We start from the raw sequence: 7,452 nt of genomic DNA, 5'->3' as shown, positions 1-7,452 counted from the left end.
ATTAATCATTTTAATATATCTAAATCATACCAGGAAGGTTAAACATCATTGCGAGGTCATAAATCTCTGTAATTGACCGATGATAGTTCAAAATCAAACCCTAAATCAAATTCAAAAACCTGAAAATCTTCTTCCCCAACCTCCCTTCGTTCCTTTTAGTGCGATATCGATAATAAGAACTACTAATTTGGGAGTTGTAAGGGTCAAACGGAAGAAGACTGACAATGATCGACCAACAATCGAAGAAGATGAACAGTAACACACACACAGATTTTTCACATGCGATATTCAATTTTCCACATGTGATTCTACACACCCCATGCCATTTTTCACATTACCCCATGCTAGCCAATTTTTCACACGCGATATTCAATTTTCCACATGCGATTCTACACACCCCATGCCATTTTTCACATTACCCCATGCCATTTTTTCACATGCGATATTCAATTTTTCACATGCGATTCTACACACCCCATGTCATTTTTCACATTACCCCATGCCATTTTTTCACATGCGATATTCAATTTTCCACATGCGATTCCACACACCCCATGCTATTTTTCACATTACCCCATGCTAGCCATTTTTTCACTTGCGATATTCAATCTTCCACATGTGATTCTACACACCCCATGCCATTTTTCACAATAACCCATGCCATTTTTTCACATGCGATATTCAAATCTTCCACATGCGATTTTGTCCATCTACACACCCCATGCCATTTTTCACACTACCCCATGCTAACCATTTTTTCACATGCGATATGTATTGAATTCGCACCAGATCTGCACCTGATCGAACGGCTAGGATGATCGCGTATGTATCGTACGATAAGCGCATTTGTATTTTACTCTTTACCTATATATATATATATATATATATATATATATATATATATATATATATATATATATATATATATATATATATATAGGGGATGGATCATGAGAAAACTAGTTTAAATGAGAAAACCAAAAAACTAACTAAAAAAACCTAAAAATATACCAATTTTTTTTTTACAATTTTTTAAAGAAAAATCCCTACTTTTTATGTATGGAAAAAAAATTTCAAAAAAAAAAAAAAAAATTTTGTTGTACTGCACATGTGCATTAATACGGAAAGCCTAAACCACTTAACCCACCACCCACCGACACCCCCCAAAAACCTAAAACCCCCCCACCCCCACCCTCCCGAAAACCTAAAACTAAACCCTAAACGTAAACCCGAAAAAAACCTAAACCCCCCACCCCCCCCCCCAAAAAAAAACCTAAACCCCCTCCCCCCACACCCAAAAACCTAATCCTAATCCTAAACCTCCAAAAAAAACTAACCCTAAAAGCTAAACTAGACTCAAAAAACTAATTTTAAGCATGTAATGCAATTGTAGTACATGTTATATTGCACATGTGCACTACTATAATAATAGTGTTGAAAACAAGACGACACCATAAATCTTTTTTTATGTCATAAAAAATATGCTCGAATATACTTGAATGAAAGATAAGAAAATTTGTGATCTTATGGTGTCATTTTTGTTTTAAAATGATAACGTATGGAGAAATGAGAAATGTTTGAAAAGTTATAATTTTTTTTTTCCAATTTACCCCTGCTTCATTAAAAGTCTCCCTCCCCCTCATTTTTAGTGGATTTTAGTTAGTTTTCTAGTTTTCTCATTTATATCTAGTTTTCTCATGATCCTCTCCATATATATATATAAGGTAAGATTATTGTAAAAATGGTTAAAAGTGTGAGAAATATTGTGGAGATGACATGTGTCCTCAATCTAAATTAATTCAAAAGGATAAACAGGTAATTTTATCATTGATTCAATTAATTCAAAACCTTCCATAACCGCCACCTTATTTATAGGAACATGATTTTTTTAAAAGATCTCTATAAAAACACTACGAATAACACTGCAACCACCATTCAGCACGTATATAACACCATTCAATAATTATATAACACCATTCAATAAGTATATAACACAATTTTAAAGATCTCTATAAAAACACTACGAATAACACTGCAAAATCACCATTCAGCACATATATAACATTATTCAATAATTATATAACACCATTCAATAAGTATATAACACCATTCAATAATTATATAACACCATTCAATAAGTATATAACACCATTCAATAAGTATATAACACTATTAAAGACACTACCTCCATTTCCAGAATGTGTTCTTAGTATAATGTTCATAGTATAGTTATTGTACATGGTGTTTTAAACCTGCATGCATGGTGTTTTACATCTGCATGCTAGTAGATGTTCCAGATTTCATATGTTAAAATACCATGTGTTTTAAAACCTACATTCCAGTAGATGTTCTTCGCATGTTCATCGTATAGTGTTTTACACCTACATTCCAGTATGTATTTAAAACACCACGCTTTGAATCACAATATAATTAAAACACCATTGTATGAACATAGACAAAACGTCATGGACTAAACATCTTATCGAAACATATTTTTTTCTCTATATACGTATAGCAATATGGTACTCATATTAAAGATAAAAAAACGCTCGTTATTATGGTGTAATTTTTTTTTTAAAAAGTTACATATAAAAAAGTTATTGACGTTTAAAAAAGACGGAGGGAGGTTGCATGTGCATTAATGTTAATTTCTTAATTTAAAAATGTTAAATTTACCTGTATACCCTTAATCTAGAAAATTAATATGTTTAATAATAAACATTATTTACAATTTTGCCATTATGATCTCAACCATTAGATCAAAGATCTAACAGTGTAGATTCTTTCTTATGTTTCTCACAAAAAACCTTTTTTTACATGAATGGTGAGGATTATTTCAGAACCCTAATATTTACAGAACTCGCATAACTCTTAATAAACAATCTTTTTATTCATATTTTTTTATATTTGGGGTATTTTAATAATTTATTATATGTATTTTTAAGATTACATACATGTTAAGATTAATTTTATCATTTTTTGTTTGTAATTTTATAATTACACATATGGAAACTAGTTTTTTACATATATGTAAATAATTATTACACATATATATAGTTTGGCTATTACACATATGCAAACTACTCTTAACATGTATGTAATTATAAAAATACATATAATAAATGATAAAAGTATGTTAAATATAAAAAAATATATATATAATAATTGATTGTTTATTAGGAGTTCTGAAAGTTCTGTAATTATTAGAGTTCTGAAATAAACCTAACCTTATATATATATATATATATATATATATATAGGATAATGCTCTAGAGAAAACCCCTTATTTTGAGAAAACTTTGAAAACCCATTACAAGGCCTACAATTGGCCACGTGTCCCAACCATCTCCATCTTTCTTTTTACTTTTGAGGGCACTTTGGTAAATTCAACATTATACTACCTAACTCTAAAAGATAACTTGACTTTTGTCTACTATGATTTGACAACATTTATTACCCATTTATCTTCCCAATGTATCTTTCTAACTCCATATCTATCATTTTCATTTCTAAGAAAGACCTTCATTAATGTCCTGCACATCTTCATTTACAATCTACTTCTTCATTTATTCCTTTCTCCATTAATGTCCATTGAGACAAATCCATCATATAACCCGTTAATGTCGCCGGGTAGATCTTATACTCATTACTTTCTATTGAAGCCACCAAATCTGAGGATCGAAGCAATTATCGAAGCTCTTCAAGAAAAGAAAGTAAGGTGTTGCTCTCATCACATCTTTAATTCTGTTTTTAGAGAGAGAAAACTGATGTTTTGGAGAGAGAAACAACAATATTCATCTTGTTCATCTGGACACCAAGAACACACGCACAAATGTGTGTGAGAGAAACACGTTTAAAGATCTTACTTTTGTTATTTATGTAATTTGTTTAAATTTATACTTTTTATGATATTTGATAGATTTAAAATCTGAGCTTCTTTTGTTTATTTAAAAATTTTAAATCAAGACCAAGAAGAAATTTTTGTGTGCCCAATTTCTTTCTTCAAAAATCAGGTCTTCTTAGTTGTTTCAGATCTATATGTGTTTCAAACATATGGGTTTGAAGCAGATTTGATGTTAGATTCATTACTTTTGAGTTTTTTTCTGAGTTCTTTGATTTTCGGTGATGTTATTTTCAATAAAATGTTTGTCTTTTTTTTTTTTCATCCTTACCAGGTGGTGATTCTACTAGATGACATATCCTGTTACTACAACCCGTAGCTACCTTTGTTATATATGTTAATGACCAGCTTGTTGGAATATGTTAATGGAGTTTATGCAAGAGATGAGTCAGCAAAGGTAGCAGATAAACAGCAAAGACATACCGTCAATGGGAGCTCCACCCCTTCTTAGTGATCTGTGTTTTCGTTTACTAGTAATATGTAATGTGAGACTCTTATTATTTTGTCTAGGACGTGTTGTTAAAAATGTTATGGCCTTCCGAACTTCTGCCCTGAAGTCGACCTCAACATATTTGTGTTGCTTTTGGGCTATATGCATCCAATTTTATGTAACTTGCTTGTAGGCAATGTAGCTTTTTACAAGTTTACCAGTACATTAATCTCTAACACATGTTATGTGTAACTTGCTGAAAGTCTTAACACACGTTATAATAGAGCCTTGATACACGTTATATCAGTTATACCGTTATGGGTATAGTAAACGGCCCACCATTTTTCTTAGTGCTATGTATTTTTCGTTTACTAGTAATATGTAATGTGAGACTCTTATTGTTTTGTCTAGTACATGATGTTAAAATGGTATGGACTTAACACATTCTGGAAGTCTTAACACACGTTATAAAAGAGGCTTAACACACGTTATATCAGGTATACTATGTTGTTATTAAGTTACTATTGGAGTTTATGCATCCATCCTGGAAGTCTTAACACATATTAATTACTATTGGAGTTTACTATTGGACTTAACACATTCTGGAAGTCTTAACACACTATTGGAGTTTATGCATCCATTCTGGAAGTCTTAAAACATGTTATAATAGAGGCTTAACACACGTTATATCAGGTTTACTCTGTTGTTATTAAGTTACTATTGGAGTTTATGCATCTATTATGGAAGTCTTAACACATGTTATAATAGATGCTTAACACATGTTATATATTTCAGTCGCTTAATACATGTTACAGTATGTATATACACATCATGGTGTTTTGGAAACCACTAGCTTATACATGACACCATGTTAGGTTAAACCAAGATTATAACAGAGGCTTAACACATTTTATCCCAGGTATACATGACACCATGTTAGGTTAAACCAAGATTATAACAGAGGCTTAACACATTGTAAACCACTAGCTTATACATGAATACATGTCAGGTTACAAAAAGATTATAACAGTGGCTTAACACATGTTATACATTCCAAAATGTGCAAAACAAATGACCCGTTTCATATTATACCGGTACATGTGTTACCATAAATGGCTCGTTTCATATTACACGTTACATACTAACTTGTACATTTATTACTTGTACAAGTTTTACGCTCAGTATCCACATTATCGGATATTTTAAACACCAACAAAAATAAAATAGATATTACTTGTTTTTTTAATTAACAAAAGGTTAATACATGTTATATATCATTCTAACAGGGGCTTAACACATGTTATACATGAACACATGTCAGGTTTACATCATGGTGTTCTGTTACAGCATGAACCACTAACACATATTATAAATGAACGAAGACTTCTTTCCCAAAGGATGTGACTTATTCAATGTCCCCGCATTAACGTCGCCTACATACATCCAGCTTGTCAATTGAATATCTTTTATGGATCTGTTTCTGTAAATCAACACACGTTATATATCATTCTAACAGGTGCTTAACACATGTTACAGGTCTGTCTCTGTAAATCAAGCAACCCAACAAAAAAAAAATATTGTTAAGATCAAAAGCCCCAAACAAGCAACCAAACCAACAAAAAAAAAACTGTTCAAAATCTCATCCTAAAGTTTTGGATTCATTTAAAATACATTAACATTAACCATTACTAGAACACACATTAACTTCTCCTACATCCATCCAGCTTCTCAATTGAATATCTTTATGAGTTTGTTTCTGTAAATCAACACACGTTATATAACATTATAACAGGGGGGCTTAACACGTGTTATGGGCCTGAGTCTGTGAATCAGGTAACCAAACAAAAAAAACACTTACTGTTCAGATCAAAAACCCAAACAAGCAACTCAAACCAACAAAAAAACAGCTACTGTTAAGATCAAAAGCCCCTAACAAGCAACTAAACCAACAAAAAAAACCCGTTCAAAATCTCATCATAAAGTTTTTGATTTTAAATACATTAACATTAACCATGGATACCCCATTAACCAATACTAAAACACTTTCAGCACACAAAAACATATTAACAGCCATTTCAACAAAAAATCAAGTGTGAAATGATATTTCAAGAACACTTACCGGATCTATACCCGTCCGATAAACACGAAGAAGATCTTCAAACCTTCTTCTCACACACACACTCGTGCGTGTGTCTTTGTGATAAAGATTGTTGTTTCTCTATCTAAAACATCAACTTTCTCTCTCTAAAAACATTCATCTTGTCACCGCTCTTCTCACACACACACTCGTGCGTGTTTCTTTGTGATTTTTCTAGACCACATGACGCTTCTTCAAATGAAGATCACCATTGAAGGATCACCATTGAAGACCATGAAGCTTTCTTCTTTTCAATGATGAAGAAAGAGGAGAGAGATAATAGTTAATTGAAAGATTTGACTAGAAGAAAGAGGAGAGAGATTATGACACAAGTGGCTTTTTGTTTTCCAATGTGTATGTTGACTTCCGAAAATGCCCTTCGATGGTACTAAATGGCAGTACTTTTTATTTCTCTTTAATTTTATTCATACCAAAATAATCATAGCCATTGATCAAGTTTAGTGTAAGCTAATCAATGGTTCACAGAGGGTTTCCATAGTTTTCTTAAAAAGATAGGGTTTCTTATATAACCAATCCCTATATATATATATATATATATATATATATATATATATATATATATAGAGAGAGAGAGAGAGAGAGAGAGAGAGGGAGAGAGAGAGAGGGGGGAGGGGGGGTTGTCGAGTCACCAAACATACATGTTGTCACAATATTGCCTTAGTGCCACTATTTTCTTCATGCGCCATCTTTCAAGTATATCGATTTTGTGCGGGTGGAAGTATAGCAGACTTCATTTCTGCTATACTTAGTAACATCCGTCGTATCGCGCATGACTGCCACTAATTATATAAAGACTCAAATTTGTTGAAAAATAAATAGATTCAAGGCATATACACCATAAACAGTGGCGAAGCTTGACACGAATGACGGGGGGTCGAAAACGTATATACCCAAAAATTTCTATAGAACCGGGGGGTCGAAAACGTATATACCCAAAAATTTCTATACGAAAACTACATATAT

The 7,452-nt window shown here is 32.0% G+C and overlaps 1 long non-coding RNA gene across 1 annotated transcript; it reads left to right on the top strand.

Annotated features, from left to right (window-relative positions):
* Positions 1-3,385: 3,385 nt before the first annotated feature.
* Positions 3,386-4,637, top strand: LOC110874557. The gene is made up of 2 exons (XR_002556049.2): positions 3,386-3,713; positions 4,176-4,637. It is a non-coding gene; the product is annotated as an uncharacterized LOC110874557 (long non-coding RNA).
* Positions 4,638-7,452: the final 2,815 nt, after the last annotated feature.

This window comes from Helianthus annuus, chromosome 1 (genome assembly GCF_002127325.2).
Source record: "Helianthus annuus cultivar XRQ/B chromosome 1, HanXRQr2.0-SUNRISE, whole genome shotgun sequence".
In the NCBI taxonomy this organism is placed as follows: Eukaryota; Viridiplantae; Streptophyta; class Magnoliopsida; order Asterales; family Asteraceae; genus Helianthus; species Helianthus annuus.
Note: the sequence above shows the minus strand (reverse complement) of the source record. Positions and strands in the feature narration are given on the sequence as shown.